At 45.0% G+C, this 20,003-nt stretch overlaps 1 long non-coding RNA gene across 1 annotated transcript in view; it reads right to left on the bottom strand.

The window, feature by feature from the left end:
* Positions 1-1,034: 1,034 nt before the first annotated feature.
* Positions 1,035-20,003, bottom strand: part of LOC310658335 — a 54,387-nt gene continuing 35,418 nt past the window's right edge. The window contains exons 3-4 of the long non-coding RNA XR_014502245.1: positions 13,900-14,028; positions 1,035-2,202 (exon numbers count right to left, since the gene is read on the bottom strand). This is a non-coding gene — a long non-coding RNA (uncharacterized lncRNA). The remainder of the gene's footprint in view (positions 2,203-13,899; positions 14,029-20,003) is intronic.

Genomic DNA, 20,003 nt, shown 5'->3' with positions numbered 1-20,003 from the left:
CTCTCCTCTCCTGGGGAGGAATAACATGAAGACACCTGTTATTTATAACTTGGTTTGTTAGATTTGGAATGGTCAGACTCATAACCGGGACCTGTCAAATGTTTCTCTCATTTTAGATCTGGTGTAGTGACTTTAAGTGTAATGGGAACCAAGAAGTCATTGGTTCAAATCTTGCCTTTTAACCATGAACTCAGCCTCCCCCTAGCATCAGGAAGTGACAGCTCAGCTCCTTGTCAATATTTTGTCCTTTGTGTCTTGGACTGGATAACTTCATCCTGTCATTTCACTGCATGCAAGTCCTTTTTGAAAAATTGCATTTTATTTCATAAACATATGTTTTATTCGAAAAATGGTCCTGTATAGGTGTCTGCTGAAACATGACAGCTCAAGATGATTTCTGTGCAAAAAGAACAATCCTTCCACATGAAAAGAACAACAACGAGGAATGCATTTTATTGGTTTTTAAAATTCAAAGTAAGAAACTGATAAAGCCAGGCATCCTAACCCCACTTGCCTGGGAGCAAGCCCCATTGAATTCAGTGGGAGTTACCTTGGAACAGGCATGGTTAGGGCTGCAGCCTCCATGCATATGGTCTTCTTCTAGCAAGGAACAACTTACACAAAGTCAATAAATAGCCCTTTAGGGGGAAAAGAAAAGTAATAAGGGACCTGTCAGGACAGCGGCAATTGTACATCAATGAATATGCAAATGACACACATTGCAAAGCAATTTACGTATACATTCTCATACAATATGCAAAACATTGTAGAGAACTTAGCTGAAAATCATTAACAGCAAGAGTCCATGTGACGATTGGGGTTGAATGGGTGTACTGAAAGAAATCTAGCTGAATATCCATTTTGAGAAGATTCCTCCAACATCCCTTAACTACACAACAAAATATGTCCCCCTCACCTGCCCCCAACACAGAGGACAACCCAATGCCACTGAGCATGCTCAGTTCTCATTGTGTTTTTGGGGGGAGGGGTCATCCCAGCTTTGCTTCTTCTTCTCCTTTTCAAGGTTTGCTTCTGCAAACCTTGATTCTGGTACTTCCCTTTTGAGGGTGGATAGTGGCATTTTGCCTACCTTAGCAGAGTAGAGGACCTACATTTTTTAGGCTTGAACTGTTATGTGGGCCCCTTTGGAGCCAACAACGAGGTCTGCGCACCTAGGGTTATCAGGGCTTTTTTCCAGCTGGTACTCGCCAGAACTCAGTTGTGGCATCTCTCAGGTGGGTGCCATTGCCTTTCCAAGAGAACGAGGGAAGTGTTCATGGTGAGTTCCAGAAACTCTTTTTCTAGAAAAAAAATAGCACTGATTATAGTTGTATTAAATTTTTTGGGTATTGTATAGATATTAAGCTATGTAGGGATGTATACTGCTGATTATGTTCTATGTCATAAACTGCCCTGTGGTCTTGCAATAAAGGGCACTATATAAACTGTTTAAAACATTCCGGGCACCGTTGGCATTCTAAGAGAATGATGTGGGAATGTGGAGAACTGAATTTAAGATTGGAAAAATGTGTTAGCAGTCTAGTGCACACTCGCTACTCACTGGACTTCTTCAGAATTTATTTATTTTTTGCAGGTGTAAGGTGTACATATGGTGCTCAATCCCAGACACATTAATAGATTTCTCCATTGATTTTTATAAACAGCCTTGACTTTGTTCCCCCTGGGAACATTAAAAATAGCTCCTCCGTGTGAATCAGGAAATGAACTATCCAGACAAAGGGATTGTTTTTCTCTCAACCTTTCCCCCCATTCAATCCTTCCTCCTACCTGGTTTTTATCCCCTGCCCCAAGCAGTCATTCAACATCCTATAAACACAAAGCACTCTCGGTCCTAGCTGGGTTGTTTTGTGCCTGGGTTGTGGTGTTTTGGCTACATGGGCGATGGCAATCATCTCTGAATAACAGGAAAAGAGGGAGTGAGACCCTCCACCAGTGGATCTGAACTTCAAATGAGGCCTTTAGTTCCAAAAAGCGGAATCTAACTGAGAACATTGCAGGTGCCTTTTATGACTTTGAGCAATGAGTTGAGCCAAGCTACCATCTTCCTGGAAGGGGCAAGCCATATCCCTAACTACCCTGTAACTCTATCTTGGACTGTGGCACTTCCAGAAATATTTTAGCAGCTGGCAAATCTAAATTGCTGGCACCGAATCCCTTTCTGATAATGTTACATTCTGGAAGCTGTAAAAAGAAAGAAAGAAAAAAAAAAGAAGTTTTGATATTTCGAAGAGGCCACAAACAGAAAAGCAAATAGCACTTAAAATATTAACTCTACAAATGTATCTAACTTGGCTTCATTTCATCTCTTTCTTATTTAGTTTTCATCTGACTATGCTGTCTCTCCTCCACTCCCTCTCACCTTGCTTTCCATCAAATTGAATTGAGGGAAGCTATGGAATTAATGCTGCGTAGGGGAAATATCCCATGTTGTGATTTTTGCTTTGTCTACACAATCTAGGAAATATGAGACATGGTCCAGATGCTGCTGAACCTCTTCAGCTCCCATCTGCCCCAGTAAGCATGGTCAATGGTCAGGAATAACGGGAGCTGACATCCAAAACATCTGGAGGACACCAGCCTGAGAAAGGGTGGCACACTAACCTTGTGATGTGCTGAGTCCTCGTGTGATTTCCTCCCCTCATTTCCAAAACATTTCATGTGCAGGTGGCATGTTAAGTATCCTGCTTTCCACCTCAGGAGGACACAGGAAATTGCTCAGTCAAAGCTTTGGTCCATCTTCTAACTCAATACTGTGTTTATTGACTAGATCTCCAGGATTTCAGAGAGAGGACATCCCAAGCTCTCATGGAGATATCAGGGATTGAACCTGGAAATGGTCTATGACAGCTGCTAAGCTATGGCTCTTCCATTAGTTATCCAACCCAAGAATCACTTGGTGTGCTCTCCTAATTGAGTGGTAAGTTCAAATTCACACTCAGCCGTAAAGTTCACTGCCTGACTTTGGGCCTATAACTTTCTCTCAGCTTAAGGTACACTGGGAGCAATACATGTACAACTGGAGTTCCATATGTGTGTGTGTGTGTGTGTGTGTGTGTGTTGTCTCTCTGTTTTAATGGGCTTGGAGGGTGGGGGAGCATGTCACACGTGCCAGCAGCCTTGGAAACACTGCTTTGCTCAAACTTGATAGAAGGCGCATTTTCAGAGTCTCCATCTGTCTCTTCGGTTGAGCTGGAAGGACCCCAAAATAAATGGGCCTCAGTTGAACATACCTTTTAAAAGAAGATGGGTGTGGTGAAGGGGCAACCCAGGGCTGATGCTCTTTCCTGACACAGCGCAAACACAAGTACCTTGAGCATCTCTGCGATCGCTCTCACCTGCAATGCAGATTGCAAGGCAATTGCCCACTGGACCTGCTGCAGCTGGCACATAATGGGTTGCCTATCCAATATGCAATCGGACTTTGGGTTGGTGCACTTAATTCAGCTTTGAGTTATCCAGACAAGTGACCTGACTGGAACAGAGGGGAAGAAATGCATGCAGCAGGAAGCAAGCGATGACGCTACGCAGCAATAAAATTACAGTCTCAGCTAATAACCTTCTTGCTGCAGACTGTTTGAATTGTTCCAGCCTACTCTTTGCTAGTCATTGTTCATGACTTGGGGTCATTCTGTCTGCCTTTGCTCTCTGCTTGAACGGCAGCTGCTTCAAACAGGAAGGCTGTGCATCAAAAGCATCACGTTACCTGCACGATATCAGTGAAAAGATTTTTTATGGTTGCACATTTGTTGTTAAAAAGGCCCTAGCTCCCCTTTCCCAAAACCTTGCTAGCGAGGGAAGTAATGGCCCAACTCAGCGTTTTTATTTACAGAACTGTTAGCTGCATAGAGTCCTTCACCATTCTGCCAGCTGTCATCTAATTATTTTTTATTTTAGTACAATGTCATATTCTAAAAATGGTTCACATGTTTCGTGGCTGATATCCAGCTATTCCTTATGAGGGGGACTTACCATTTTGTCAAGCAACAGGCAACAGTACAGGAATTAAAACTGTGGATCTTAAGCTAGTATTTGGTTTCCACCTTAACATTCACACAAGAGTATTCACTACAGCTAATTTTCTTTTATTGCTTTGAACTCATGCAGCAGCAGAGCAGAAAGAGAACAGGCTGTCGATTCCTGGATGTCATATGTCTGCGGAACTATTATGCATGGCCTATTATTTCCAGCAGAGTGGCAGAAGAAGGCAACCATACAGAGTCTCCCAAGGCCACATGAGGGTCACTGTTTCACTGCACCCAGGCAGCTAAATAGTCAGATAAAAGCTCCATGGCCTAGTTAAGGTACAAGTGTTCCCAATCCAGCTGTATAATTTATTATGACCAAGTGCATCTCTGTGGTGCAGTAACAGCACTCAATGTCTGAGCAAGTATGCTCACATTTATGGAGAAACTCCTACTACAGTTGTCTCTATTTTCCAGGGACATTCGCAGATTTACAGAAAGAGGTTGTCCTGGTTTCTGATTTGATCCTGATATGTCCCGCTTTTCCTCAGAACGTCACTATTTTCATCGGATAAATTTTGGAGGGTGTGGAGTTATGCAACCCCCAAGTCAAGGAGATAAGTAACTATACAACCTTTAGAAGACATCTGAAGGCAACCCTGTACAATTTTATTATGTTTTTATATACGTTGGAAGCTGTCCAGAGTGGCTGGGGCAACCCAGCCAGATGGGCGGGATATTCTTCTTCTTCTTCTTCTTCTTCTTCTTCTTCTTCTTCTTCTTCTTATTCCTATTCTTATTCTTGCCATCCCTATTTTTGTCACATTAATGCTGGACGATAAAAAGGGACCCCTGACCATTAGGTCAGACCGTGATCAAGACTGGGGTTGCGGCACTCATCTCGCTCTATAGGCCATGGAGCTTCTGGGTCATGTGGCCAGCATGACTAAGCCGCTTCTGGCGAACCAGAGCAGTGCATGGAAATGTTTACCTTCCCGCCGGAGCGGTACCTATTTATCTACTTGCACTTGACATGCTTTCGAACTGCTAGGTTGGCAGGAGCAGGGACCGAGCAACGGGAGCTCACCCCATCACAGGGATTCGAACCGCCGACCTTCTGATCGGCAAGCCCTAGGCTCCGTGGTTTAGACCACAGCACCACCCATGTCCCTAATGTTGAAGGATATGCTATTGCAAAAAGTCAGTTTTATTTTTTAAAGAAAATGATTCAAACTAGTTGTCTGCACAGCCATGATTAAGAAACAGAACAATACATCGAAATGCGTAAATGCCTAATTATACCTTGATGGCATATGTTCTCTTTTTTTAAATGCAGCGATAGCTAGTATTCAATTTTGCGGTGAGATGTAATAATTCCTGCTCTTTCTGCCCCCTTAAAAGTTGGAGCCATATATACACTTATCTGGGGATTAACTCCAAAGAACTCAGTAGGACCTGTTTCTGAATCATGCAAGGTACATAGGAAGCTGCCTCACACCACTGGTCCATTTGGCTCAGTCTTGTCTACGCTAATTGGTTGCAACTCCCCAGGGTTTCAGACAGGGGTATCTCTCAGCCCTCCCTGGAAATGCCAGGGATTAAGGATGGGACCACCTGCATGTGTTCTCCATTGAGCTATGGCCCTTTCCTAAGTATTGGGTGGGCCACGCATGTGTCAAAACCTCTAGCCATTGAGATGTGTGTGTGTGTGTGTCTGTTCTGTCTGCAGAAATATGTAGAATCAGGCATGCAATGCTTGCAACTTGACCTCTGAGCAAACTCCTTGGCAAAGTGCCTGGAAGCTTTATATAGTTACCAAAGATTGCTTGTTAAAATGTGATATTTTGGGACTCATCCTTTCCTGAAGGCAAGGCTGAAATTAACCACTTCTCCACATAGTCACTTTCAGCTTCCATGCCTTTGGCCGTGTTGCCCTTTTGCCTTCTCGCTGCTTGCAACAGCAAACTTGTCTCTGAGCACTGCTTTCTCAGGAATACACACGCAAACACAGATATATACAGACTAGTTAGCTGACTCAAAATGACAGGAGATTAAATTAAAATCCTGTTGATGATGAAACATTACTTACAGTCCAAGCTCCATTTTATTATATATTCGTTATGCCCTGCCAATTTGCAACAAATGCAAACTTGAAGTCATTTTGACATATTATTTGTTTATTCCTGACATTTCTAACCTGCTCCATCAGTCACACAGCTCCTGCTGCGGCTTATGAGAGATAAAATAATATAAAACAGGAAAAACCCCAGAATGAAATAACATCGGGGGGGGGGGGGGGGGAGGTAGGCTGGAGACTGTACTGATATTAGCAACTCCCAACACCAGCAACTCTTTGATAAAACAAAAATGCTTTTAATAACACTGGGCAACAATTTTTTACTTTTTGAATGTTGTCTAGATTTCTACAACTGATTTAGGGTATTTTTGCACTGCTGAATCAGGAAATGGCATCCGTTTTTCTCCATCAGGTCAGGTTTACTGTAAACTGAATGGTGGGCATTGATAAAGGTAAGTACACGTAAATTGCATGTTGCTTCACCATTTTTCAAACTTCAGGGCTTGAACTTCCGTTTCTTGGAACTCCTGGAATGCTCAGCGGCAGGGAGGTCTCTCTTCAGAGTCCAACAGTAGTCAGCCATCATGGCTGCGTCCCAGCGACCCTGATACCTGGTCTCCATCTCTTTCATGTCCTGATGGAATCTCTCCCCCTGCTCGTCACTCATTGAACCTAGTTTCTCAGGAAACTGGTCCATATGTGAAAATAGGTAGTGCATCTTGACGCTCATGTTTGCAGCCCAGGTTTCTGAAAGCAGTCAGCATGTTGTTGACAAGTTCTGCGTAGTTTCTGGCCTTATTGTTGCCAAGAAAGTTCTTCACTACCAGAACAAATGCCTTCCACGCTTCCAGTTCCACTTCATTCATTGAGTTTTCAAACTCTGGATCTCTGATGAGCTGACGGATCTGAGGACCGTCAAAGATGCCAGCTTTCAACTTCTCCATGGTCAATCCTGGAAAAGCCTGGCACAAGTAAGTGAAGCAGTCACCATCCTTGTCCAGAACTGCTTGGTGAACTGCTTGATTAAGCTGAGCTTGATGTGCAGCGGTGGGAAGAGTATTCTGTCTCTGTCCACCAGAGGGTCGTTGATGATGTTCCTTTTTTTTGCAAGGCACCAATTCCTCCCTCACAGGCCAGTCCTTCTTTGTGTAATGCTGAGCACGGTCCCTACTATCCCACATGCACAGAAAACATGGGTACTTGGTGAAGCCAGACTGTTGTCCCAACAAAAAGTTCACCATCTTCAGGTCAACGCAAATAAACCACTTATGCTGATCATAACCAATTTTCTCCAGCACATACTTCACCGCTTCATAGTTCTCCTTCAGTGTACTCGAGTGAGCCAGGGGTATAGAGGCAAACTGGTTGCCGTTGTGTAGCAGAACACATTTCAGTGATCGCTTGCTGCTGTCAATGAACAGTCTCCAATCTTTGGGTTCATACTGTGGCCCTCCAAGCTTGAGCAGAAGCTGCACAATATCTGCACAGTACACCAAGTCCTTCTCTTCCGAGAAAAAACGGAGGTTTTATGACTACAAACTGATCCCTTTTTGACATAATCACCCAGAACTATCGGACCTGAATACTTCTTGTCATTAAAATAATCATTTCCAATCAAAACAATTATTCGACATGGCATTTTATCCCCACCAACTTCTTCTAAAATGCTCCACACAAGCGTACATGTGAACATAAACATAAAAAAGACATGTGGCCATAGCTCAAAAACTTGACCTGATTGAGCAAAACTAATGTGATTTTTGGATTCAGCGCATCAGATTTGTCCTAAATCAACTGAAAAAACGCAGACAACAAATTTGTTGTTGACCAGTGTAATCATTCATAGATATCAACTGAATGACCTGTTTAAAAAAGAAAAAAGAAATCCAGCATTTGTGATAGATCTGGAATGGATCCTCAAAATTTCCATTTGTGTGAAAACTATTTGAGCATCAATCCCCTTCTCTGTGGAAGGTTTTTAATCATGTTTTCTGTCAGGCACGACAGAAGACTGAGAAACCGCTGTCTCATTTTCAGTCATGCATACAGATGCTGATATTCTGCCAACATATTGCCCATGACAGTGATCATTAGCTACAGATAAATTTTAATCACAATAACCAGGTTCATCACAGCTCAGGCAGACACAAGTAGCCCCTTCCTTCCATTCTCCTAATCTGCAGGGGTAGAATTCCAGAAATGCAATGGGGTCTTGGAATGAGCCCATTTACTGGTTAGCAGCAGTGGTGGACCTTGGGGTCTCAAATTTCAGTGGCTTCCTGTGCGACACCAAGATTTGGTGGCCCCCGCCTCTCCCCTTCCATTCTACAGCATAGTTATGGCACCCTGAGGCTTCAAGCCCAGTTCAACTGAACCGGTCATCTGCAGAGTATACCAATGGAACTATTCTCCCACTGGGCGCATCCAGTCATTGGTGTGGATGGGGAAAAGCACACCTATTCTCCCATGTACAGTTGATTGAAGGTGTGGATAGTAAGCTCCAAATTTGCTCCAAAAAAGCAAAAAGAAATTTAGATAAGTGAAGAAATTGCAACAGACACTTCATCTGGTCCAAACTGGAGCAGCCATATACAGACCCTCCAATTCTCCCTGTTTTCCAGGGAGAGCCCTGGATTTACAGAAGCTGTCTCAGCTTTTGATCCTGGAATGTCCCACTTTTTTCTTAGGATGTCCCTATTTTCATCAGAGAAATGCTGGAAGGTATGGTGTCATTCAAGAGGGACACAGGTGGCACTGTGGTCTAAACCACTGAACCTAGGGCTTGCCAATCGGAAGGTTGGCGGTTCAAATCCCCGCGACAGGGTGAGCTCCCGTTGCTCAGTCCCAGCTCCTGCCCACCTAGCAGTTCGAAAGCACGTCAAAGTGCAAGTCGATAAATAGGTACTGCTCAGGCAGGAAGGTAAACAGTGTTTCTGTGCGCTGCAGAGTTGTCCGCGACTGGACTTAATGGTCAGGGGTCCATTTACCTTTACCTTTATGGAGTCATTCAACCCCTGAGCCATCTGAAGGCAGCTCTGTATGGGGATGTTTTTTAATGTTTCATGTTTTAGTATGCTTGTATATATGTTGGAAGCCACCCAGAGTGGCTGGGGCAACCCAGTCAGATGGGCTAGATATAAATATAAAAATTATTATTATGACTATTATAATGGAATAGGGCATCCCTATTTTTATCAGAGAAATGTTGGTGTATATGCATATATATGACTGGTTGAGGTTCATAAAATCCCTGTTTTAAAACAACTGTGCAGGTTTCGAGTTGGTTTCCAGGTTCAATTCAAGGTGCTCATGTTAGTGTCTCCATCCCTCCTGATGTTCTCAGGTATTAAGATTAGCAAAGGGTGCTCTCTTGCCACAGCCCTCAGAAGTGCAGGGAATGGTGACCTGGGAAACAGCTTTTTACCCTTTACCCTGGTCATTGACAGTTAAGTATTTTGTTTTGTGGGACCCACCTCTCTGCTGATTTTGCACTTTTCTAGCTGCAAGGATTTTACTTCTTTTTGTAATTCTAACTGGTTTATCTGTTTTGGGGCACTATATTGTTGTAAGCTGCCCTAGAACCTTAAGCTGAAGGGCAGGTAAGAAATCTTATGAACAAACAAACGCAGGAAGCTGTCTTATACGGAGTCCATCAAATTTAGACCATCTAATTCAGTATCGACTACACCAGGGTTTCCCAAACTTGGGTCTCCAGCTGTTTTTTAGACTACAACTCCCATCATCCGTAGCTAGCAGAACCAGTGGCCAGGGATGATGGGAACTGTAGTCTCAAAACAGGTGGAGGGTCTTCACTGACTGTTAAGGTTTGGACAGGGGTGTCTCCCAGCCTGACCCAAAGATGCTGGAATCTGAACATGGAACCTTCTGTTTGCAAAGCAGCTGATCTGCCACTGAGCTACAGCCCTGTGTCTGATCTGAGCAGGTCACGTAGGAGCAGGAGGCGATTTCATGGAAATGTTCACATTGCCATAAGGATCCCAAAGTATCTCATGGAAGCCATGAAGAGTTGTACACTTCAAGCATTTTTCTGCCCCTGATGCCTCAATCTCTGTTTATATTATTGATGAGTTTTGGTCTCCCTTGTGTATTCGCATATGCAAAAGTACATCCAGCACATCCTAGTCTAATCCATCATAGAATCATAGAATCATAGAATCATAGAGTTGGAAGAGACCACAAGGGCCATCGAGTCCAACCCCCTGCCAAGCAGGAAACACCATCAGAGCACTCCTGACATATGGTTGTCGAGCCTCTGCTTAAAGACCTCCAAAGAAGGAGACTCCACCACACTCCTTGGCAGCAAATTCCACTGTCGAACAGCTCTTACTGTCAGGAAGTTCTTCCTAATGTTTAGGTGGAATCTTCTTTCTTGTAGTTTGGATCCATTGCTCCGTGTCCGCTTCTCTGGAGCAGCAGAAAACAACCTTTCTCCCTCCTCTATGTGACATCCTTTTATATATTTGAACATGGCTATCATATCACCCCTTAACCTCCTCTTCTCCAGGCTAAACATGCCCAGCTCCCTTAGCCGATCCTCATAAGGCATTGTTTCCAGGCCTTTGACCATTTTGGTTGCCCTCCTCTGTACACGTTCTAGTTTGTCAGTGTCCTTCTTGAACTGTGGTGCCCAGAACTGGACACAGTACTCCAGGTGAGGTCTGACCAGAGCAGAATACAGTGGCACTATAACTTCCCTTGATCTAGATGCTATACTCCTATTGATGCAGCCCAGAATTGCATTGGCTTTTTTAGCTGCCGCGTCACACTGTTGGCTCATGTTAAGTTTGTGGTCAACCAAGACTCCTAGATCCTTTTCACATGTACTGCTCTCAAGCCAGGTGTCACCCATCTTGTATTTGTGCCTCTCATTTTTTTTGCCCAAGTGCAATACTTTACATTTCTCCCTGTTAAAATTCATCTTGTTTGTTTTGGCCCAGTTCTCTAATCTGTCAAGGTCGTTTTGAAGTGTGATCCTGTCTTCTGGGGTGTTAGCCACCCCTCCCAGTTTGGTGTCATCTGCAAATTTGATCAGGATGCCCTTGAGTCCATCATCCAAGTCGTTGATAAAGATGTTGAATAAGACCGGGCCCAAGACAGAACCCTGTGGCACCCCACTAGTCACTCTTCTCCAGGATGAAGAGGAACCATTGATGAGCACCCTTTGGGTTCGGTCAGTCAGCCAGTTACAAATCCACTGAGTGGTAGCATAGTCAAGACCGCATTTTACCAGCTTCTTTACAAGAATATCATGGGGCACCTTGTCAAATGCCTTGCTGAAATCAAGGTAGACTACATCCACTGCGTTCCCTTCATCTACCAGGCTTGTAATTCTGTCAAAAAATGAGATCAGGTTAGTCTGACATGACTTATTTTTCAGAAATCCATGCTGACTATTGGTGATCACAGCATTCCTTTCTAGGTGCTCACAGATTGTTTGCTTAATGATCTGCTCCAGAATCTTCCCTGGTATTGATGTTAGACTGACTGGGCGGTAATTATTTGGGTCCTCTCTTTTCCCCTTTTTGAAAATAGGGACAACATTTGCCCTCCTCCAGTCTGCCGGGACTTCGCCTGTTCTCCAGGAATTCTCAAAGATGACTGCCAGTGGTTCTGAGATCACATCTGCCAGTTCTTTTAATACTCTTGGATGCAGTTCATCTGGCCCTGGAGACTTGAATACATCTAAACTAGCCAAGTATTCTTGTACTATCTCCTTAGTTATTCTGGGCTGTGTTTCCTCTGCTGAATCATTTCCTCCAAATTCTTCAGGTCGGGCATTGTTTTCTTTATCGGAGAAGACTGAGGCAAAGAAGGCATTGAGGAGTTCAGCCCTTTCTGTGTCCCCTGTTTGCATTTCACCATCTTCTCCTCTGAGTGACCCCACTGTTTCTTTGTTCTTCCTTTTGCTACGAACATACCCATAGAAGCCTTTTTTGTTGCTTTTAACCTCTCTAGCAAGCCTGAGTTCATTCTGTGCTTTAGCTTTTCTGACTTTGTGTCTACACGTGCTGGCTATTTGTTTGAATTCCTCTTTGGTGATTTCCCCCCTTTTCCATTTTTTGTACACATCCTTTTTAAATCTTAACTCAGTTAAAAGTTCTTTAGATAGCCACCCTGGCTTCTTTAGGCACCTTCCATGTTTCCGTCTCATTGGTATTGCCTGAAGTTGTGCTTTTACTATCTCCCTCTTAACAAACTCCCAGCCATCATGAACTCCCTTTCCTTTTAGTATTACTGTCCATGGGATCTCACCCAGCACTTCCCTAAGTTTTATGAAGTCGGCTTTCTTAAAGTCAAGAAATTGAGTCCTAGTATGCTTGGCTGCTCCTTTCCGTTGTATAGTAAACTTCAGAAGAGCATGATCACTTGCGCCTAATGATCCTTCCACTTCTACCCCATTAACCAGGTCATCGACATTGGTTAGGACCAGATCTAAAATGGCTGTTCCTCTTGTTGCTTCTCCCACTTTCTGGACAATGAAGTTGTCTGCAAGGCCAGTGAGGAATCTGTTTGACCTTATGCTCTTGGCTGAGTTTGACATCCAACAAATATCTGGGTAATTGAAGTCCCCCATTACTACTATCTCCCTTCCTTTTGCATGCTTGGCCATCTGTTCCAGGAAGGCATCATCTATGTCCTCCGTTTGGCTTGGGGATCTATAGTAAACTCCCACAATGAGGTCACTATTCTTCTTCTCTCCCTTAATTTTGACCCAAATGCTCTCACTTTGGCTTTGAGGTTCTAAATCTTGGATCTCTTCACAGGTATACACATCCCTGACATATAACGCCACTCCTCCTCCTTTCTTGTCTGGTCTGTTTCTCTGAAATAGATTGTATCCCTCCATTTTTACATTCCAATCATGGGACTTATCCCACCAGGTTTCAGTGATGCCTATTATGTCATATTTAGTTTGCTGTACCAAGAGCTCAAGCTCATCTTGTTTATTTCCCATGCTTTGTGCATTAGTGTACAGACATTGAAGTCCATTAGTCATTCCCCCGTGTCTCTTATTTAAGGATTTTTTCCTCCCACCACTAGGTCTGCTTGCTGTTTGCTCCATTTGGTCTATGACATTTGGATGATCATCTTCATCAATTAATAGACTCCTACCTTCAGGAGCACTGTCTCCCTCCCCCACATTAGTCAGTTTAAAGCCCTCCTGATGAGGTTTCTTAGTTTTTTGGCAAAAACATTCCTCCCAACCGTTGTGAGGTGCAGCCCATCGCTTGCCAGAAGTCCATCCTCAAGAAACTGCAGTCCGTGATCTAAGAATCCAAACCGTTCCTGTTTACACCATTTGCGAAGCCAGCTGTTTACTTCCACTATTTTCCTCTCTCTCCCTGGGCCACGTCGTTCAACTGGGAGGACAGATGAGATGACGATTTGTGCATTTAATTGCTTCAATTTCCTGCCCAGAGCCTCGTAGTCTCTTTTGATCTTCTGGAGGCTATTGCTTGCAGTGTCATTGGTTCCCACATGAACCAAGAGGAAGGGGTATTTGTCAGTGGGTTTTATGATTCCTTGCAGTCGTTCAGTTACATCTTGGATCTTAGCCCCGGGGAGACAGCACACTTCCCGAGAAGTGTGCTGCCCCGGGGAGACAGCACACTTCATCTCAGTTCATGCTGCAGTCAAAACAATAAAAATTAAACGCTACATTGCTGCAGTGAAATAAAATCCTAAAAAACTGGCTGCAATTCCCCCCCCCCCCGACTGGCCTTCCTTTGCTGAGCTCATGGCAAACAAATGAATCAACGCCACCCCACTCCTCAGATCACCTAAAAATTAACGACACATGTAACTTATCACGTGTACCTTCTGTCTTATGAAACGTATGGAGTTTTATTTTATTTTTTAGTAGTTTCTGTTGCTTGTATTTTTCCTTCCAAAAGCAGGCATCCGGGTTTCTATCTGCAGCTCACCCCCCTCTGCACCTCTCCAATCCTATTAATATATAAGTGGCAAAGCTTTGATGAGTTATTTTCGGTGCTTAGAACATCTTAAGGCTTTTAAAGTGTTCTCCTGGTCTTCCATCTTATCGGCATGCAGTAGATTCCTGTGTGGAGGAGCAGTAAGCACATTTGCAGGCCTAATGTCACTTAGCTAAAGAAAGGAGAGTGGCAGGGTGTGTTTTGGGAAATTTCACAGATGCAGCAAGAGACCGTCTGCACAAAATAATCCCATCTAAGAGCAGAAGTAAAGAGAATGTTTAAGGAGCAAAGGGATAGACAGAGAAGCATTTAGTTTGCATTAAAAATACAACACGAAAGCTGCGCCAAGTCAATCAGTATTCTGCACAAATAAATAAATAAAGGATTCTGCTGCGAAAATAAATTATACAAGTTTAACACGAATTTCTTCCTCATTTTGCATAATTCATTACATCACGTAGAATTCTGAAGCCCCACCCAATGAACCCAAGAAATACTGTTCAGCTGCCACTGGAAGCTGAAACATCAGTTTAAGTGGGTTGATGGGACTGTGTAACTGGGAACTAAAGGGAAAAGATGCAACTTGGTTGTGTTCAACAATAAAACAGTTGCAAGCACATCACCAGAGTGAGAGGTGGGCAAATCTCTCAGCGTCTCAAATCCCCCCCATATTAATTTAATTTATCAATTTCATTAAATTTGTATACTGCTTAGAAGTAGTAAAAAACCACGAACAAACCTTAGATCAGTTTTAAAAAGAATAAAACAATATCATTACCAGTAAAAGCAGTTAAAAGCACTATTTAATACATTCAAAAATAATTAAAACCAATGATAGACTAAAAGCGGATTAAAACACAACACAATCTTAAATTCTGTTCTCTGCACTTCCATATCAGTCTGTGATTTTTTTTAAAAAAAGAAAGTCCTCATGAAAATTCAATAGTAATTTCTCCTAATTTACCATTTTCACAAAACATTTTTGCAAAACCATTTCCCCTAATGTGATGCATTTTCGTATGTTATTGTCACTAATATGTGCATTTTTATGCATGCTTTATCCCAATGTATGCATTTGCTTGCACATGACTTGGTTGGACAACTGCATTGCAAAATTCGTAGAAGTGTGAATGGCTGCGTTTAGGTTTGCCTATTGTTTCAAAAAGTTTTATTTACATAGTTTTGCACTTAGATGTGACCTGAATCAAACTTCTCCTGCATCGCTAACTCAGGAGGTTTTATATGACAATAAATCTCTCCCCAAGTCCACCAACTTGAATACATGTATCTACAAGGCTCCATCAGCAACACGAGTTACAAAACAACAACAACACATTCTTAGGGATGGCCAAAGTCCCTCCATTTGTTAGGTGGAAAATAAGCTGGGACTTTTTCTAGTAGGCCCAGGTAAGACTTCACCAATGGGAGAGGCAGGCCATACTTGGAAAGCCTAAATGTCACCTGGAAGCAGCCATTCCATGAAGCTGCACCAGAGGAAGAGATGGGAAGCAGGGCCATTCTGTTGGTCCAGCTGAGAAACCAGCTCCATACAGGTCTTCCCTCAGTTGCCATGTGGCAGCAGGCATTCCACGAGACTGCAGCAAAGCAGTTGAGAAGGTAAGCAGAACCATTGCACTGGCTTAGTGGAGAGACCAGCCCAATTTGTCTCCTCCTCCTCGCCTTAGTTTTTCCCTCTCCTTCCTCCCACAGTCCAATTTCCTTCTGAATCTTGTGGACTGTAAACCTGAGGTAAACAAAGCCCTGTTATTGATCTCTGGGAGCTTTTTTGGCTGAACAATGGGCCAAAAATGGGTCAAACAGATAAATAAGCCCAGTGCCAACTTCCATTTAATGAAACAACAATTGAGTAAGTAAATCAGCACTGCTGAAACATTTCGTAGTTCGTTTTGTCAGTTGCTCATCTCTAAATCCTGAAGAAGTCTGAATAATGTAATATTTAGCTGGGGGTCTTAGCTTCATTTACTAGATTGACTGGGATCCAAAGTAGTCCTCAAATTGTTCCATATGTCCAAAGAGGCTCTAGGCTTCCATTTCTCCAGCAGCTGCTCCCCCTCTCCTCCCAGCGCTACCACATGGCAAACCACTTTTGAACCTGATGAGACTTTCAGAAGCAGTTTGTGATATGGCATTGGATCCTCTGTTTAAAGAAAGAGAAGTCCAAAAATACCGCAGATCATGCTCAGCCCTAGCGTGCGCCAAAGTCACTCTTTGGATTCCAGCCAGGAACTATGGATGCAAAAGTCTCTTGAACTCAGGCACATCACGAGCTCTGATAAACTCAGTCCACTGTGCAGTTTAACAGATCCGCCAAAATAAGTGGTTTGAAACTCTCGTGGTGGCAGCAGAGCCCTCAGCAAGACTCGTCATAGCTGCCAGGCAATCACCTGTCAGAGAAGCCGTAATGTAAAGCCAAGTATTTTCTCAAAATGAACATCAAAGCTACACCGGGAAGATTATTTGCAAGGCAAGAAAGGCTTGTTCTGTGACAGAGGCCTGTTAACACCGGTCCCTGCTAAGGCTGTGCCATGTGATTTATGATGCAGCTGTTCTCATCTCAACTGACAGGTCTCTATTCCAGCGGACAGGCAATACTTGCAGCACACAGGAGGACAGGCTTAACTCACCGGCTGCTCGGCTACATTTTGGATTCGGTTAATGGCTCTTGTCAAATGTCTTGTACGATCTGGAAAATTTTGATGTTTTAAAAACGTGTGTGAGAAAGAAATGGCAGCTATTAGAAATTACAGCTGCTGACATCATTTTTACTTGCCTCGTTTGATTTGTTTGTAAGCGTATTATTTCCCAGTTACTGCAAGTTCTGGGGCATAAAAATTATCCAGAATGTGTCTAATCCCGCCTATGGGAGCATGGCTGCTTGATAACAAATTGCATAGAAACTTCTGTTACATAGAAACAGCACACATAAACTTTGAGCAATAGCTCTTCTGAAGACACTATACTCAGCATTACCACTAAAAACTTAGGACAGCTTTTGCCAGCTTTCCACATGCTGGCTGGGGCTGATGGGAGTTGGATTCCAAAACACCTGGAGTTAGGCACCAGTTAGGGATAGCTGGGATAGCATGCCAAAGCCCAGGGGATAGCACTTTGGGGACAAACTAGACAATGCCTGTGCCCTTAGAGGCAGGGTTGCTGTTTTTCAAAACAACAACAATCCAAATTGCTAGCATGGGGTGGGCTGATCTTGATTGTGTCCCTAGCATGAGGGGCAGAGGGATTCAGTCCTTTATCCCCTGCTATGATCTTGATTTGGATTGGGAGGAGGGCATGACAACAACAGGGATTGCAATGCAAGTGAGTGTTCCCATCCCTATGCAAATGTCAGTATCAGGGAGGAATCCCTATAAAAATTGAGACCATACTGAGTGCAAAGGGTTAATGCCCCTCTACTTCCCTGAGCCAGACCTTCTGCGCTCAGGACCAGCAAAGTGAGTGTTATGTACTGAGTTGAATAGGATCGAAACTGCAGCAGTCTGATTGGTCCTAGAACAATAGGATCCAAATCGCAGCAGTCTGATTGGTCCTAGAACAATAGGATTCAGAATGCATCAGTCTGATTGGTCCTAGAACAATGCAGCAGTCTGATTGGTTGGCAGGAACCACCCAATCATGCTCCAGATATAAGTGAATCCACAACCTGATTGGCTTACAGTAGAATTCCAGAATTAGCCAATCATGTGCAGCCCATTGTGTAAATAATGTATATAAAGCAGATACTTTGAGGGGACTTTCATTCATTCCTCCTCACCACTATGAGCTGAATAAAGAGCATGAAATCACTTTGCGACTCTGAGTATATTTCACTGGCGACGAGGATGGGATCCCGCTGAGCTGACTGCCACACACCGCACCGCAGCACCGCCACCTGCCGCACCGCTGCCTCGCACCGTGTATCCAGGCTTCAGCTCCGGGACACAAGGAACTCAGAATGGCAACCAACAGCAGCTTCTCGCCGTTCAACCCAGCATCTGGAGACTGGGAAGCGTACGCCTCTCGTTTCACCTTCCTCCTAGAAGCCAAAGGGGTCACCGATGAAGAAGACGCCAAGAAGAGGGCAATATTCTTCAGCGTCTGCGGAGAGGAGACGTTTGAAATCGCCCGGGCTCTCCTTGCGCCTGAAGACGTCGCTACAGTTCCATACAAAACAATAATGGAACAGCTGAAGGGGCACTTTTCACCACAGCCCTCAGTGGTGGCTCGTCGAAATGCCTTCTACGCAAAGCGGCAAGCCCCTGGGGAAACCATAACTGGGTTTGTGACCTCTCTCCGCCAAGCCGCCCGGTTCTGCAACTTCTCAGAGCTGGAGAACATGCTTCGCGACCGCCTCGTCGGTGGCCTGAGGGATGAGAAGCTGCAACGACGCCTCTACGCTAAGAAGAACCTAACGTTCCAGGTCGCTCTGGAGGAGGCCCTGGCAACGGAAGCTGCTGAGAAGTCGACACAAGAGGCACGGCCGAGCCAGCCATCCCAACCGAGGGTCCACCACGAAGACCTCACCGACGACTCAGGATCCAACAGGGAGGAGGTGCACCGAGTACAGCAGCGCACTCAAGCAGCCCACATACCACAGCTGCCTCGACGAGAAGGAGGGAACTGCGCAAGCTGTGGAGAAAGTCACGAGAGGAGGACCTGCCGTTTCCGCAACGCAGAGTGCAGGCAGTGCAGAAAATCGGGGCACATCGCCCGGGTGTGTCGGGCTTGGCCCACCAGACGCCAGGCATCAGATGACCAATCCAAGAGCCCCAGGTCCCGGGGCCCAACGCAACAAGGCAACTCAACGGAGCTCACGGACTTCCAGGTATACCAGTTGCCCCACCCCAACGTAGAGAAAATTTATGTAGAGGTACAGATAGAGGGGGCCCCATGCCGCATGGAGCTTGACACGGGTTCAAATCTATCCATAATCTCGGCAAGGACCTTAAGGAAACTGTGTCCTACTGGGGGTCCCAAACTCAGGCCGGCCCCATTCACCCTCCGGGACTTCCAGAAACGTAAGGTCCCCACAATGGGGGTGGGGACCTTCAGGGTGCAATACCGAGGGCGGACGCGGCAACTGGACTTGCTTGTGGTCAAGGGCCCCTACATTAGCTTACTGGGATTGGCATGGTTTGGACCACTGGGGCTAGCCGTCACCGGGGTGAACAACACTAGCTTACAAGTGGACGTGGACGCCATATGCAAGGAATTTCCGGGGGTTTTTGATGGGAAATTGGGACAGTATACGGGCCCCCCCATTGCTCTACAGCTTGACCCCGCAGTACGACCAGTCAGGCTCAAGGCCCGCCGGGTCCCGTTCGCCCTGAAACCCCGTATAGACGAGGAATTGGACCGGCTCGTGGAGCAAGGAGTGCTGGAGCCGGTGCCTAATGCCCCCTGGGAAACCCCAATCGTCACACCCGTCAAGCCTAATGGTTCGGTCCGCATCTGCGCAGATTACAAATGTACCATAAACAAGGCCCTCACGGCCCATGCATACCCAGTGCCAGTGGTCAGCCATGTCCTTGCCACCCTGGCTGGGTCGAAAATTTTTGGCAAGCTGGACTTGGCCCAAGCATATCAACAGCTACCAGTAGATGAGGCCACAGCAGAGGCACAGACGATTGTGACGCACAGAGGAGCGTTCCGGGTAAAGCGGCTGCAATTCGGCGTCAGCGTGGCACCAGGCATATTCCAGAACCTAATGGACTCTCTCCTTAAAGGAATTCCTGGCGTCACCCCCTTCTTCGATGATGTGTTGATTGCCGGGCCCACACCAGAGGAGTTTGAGGACCGCCTCCGCACCGTTCTGCACCGTTTCCAGACGGCGGGTCTCAAGGTGAAGCGGGAAAAATGTCTACTAGGAGTGCCTCAGGTGGACTTTCTGGGATTTATGGTGGACGCAGAAGGGGTACACCCGACTGGGGACAAGGTACGGGCCATTTGTGATGCCCCAGCGCCCAAGAACAA

The sequence above is a fragment of the Podarcis tiliguerta genome (genome assembly GCF_965153285.1).
Source record: "Podarcis tiliguerta genome assembly, chromosome: 10".
NCBI lineage: Eukaryota > Metazoa > Chordata > Lepidosauria > Squamata > Lacertidae > Podarcis > Podarcis tiliguerta.
The sequence above is the reverse complement of the archived record's forward strand: the minus strand, read 5'-3'. Positions and strand labels throughout refer to the sequence as shown.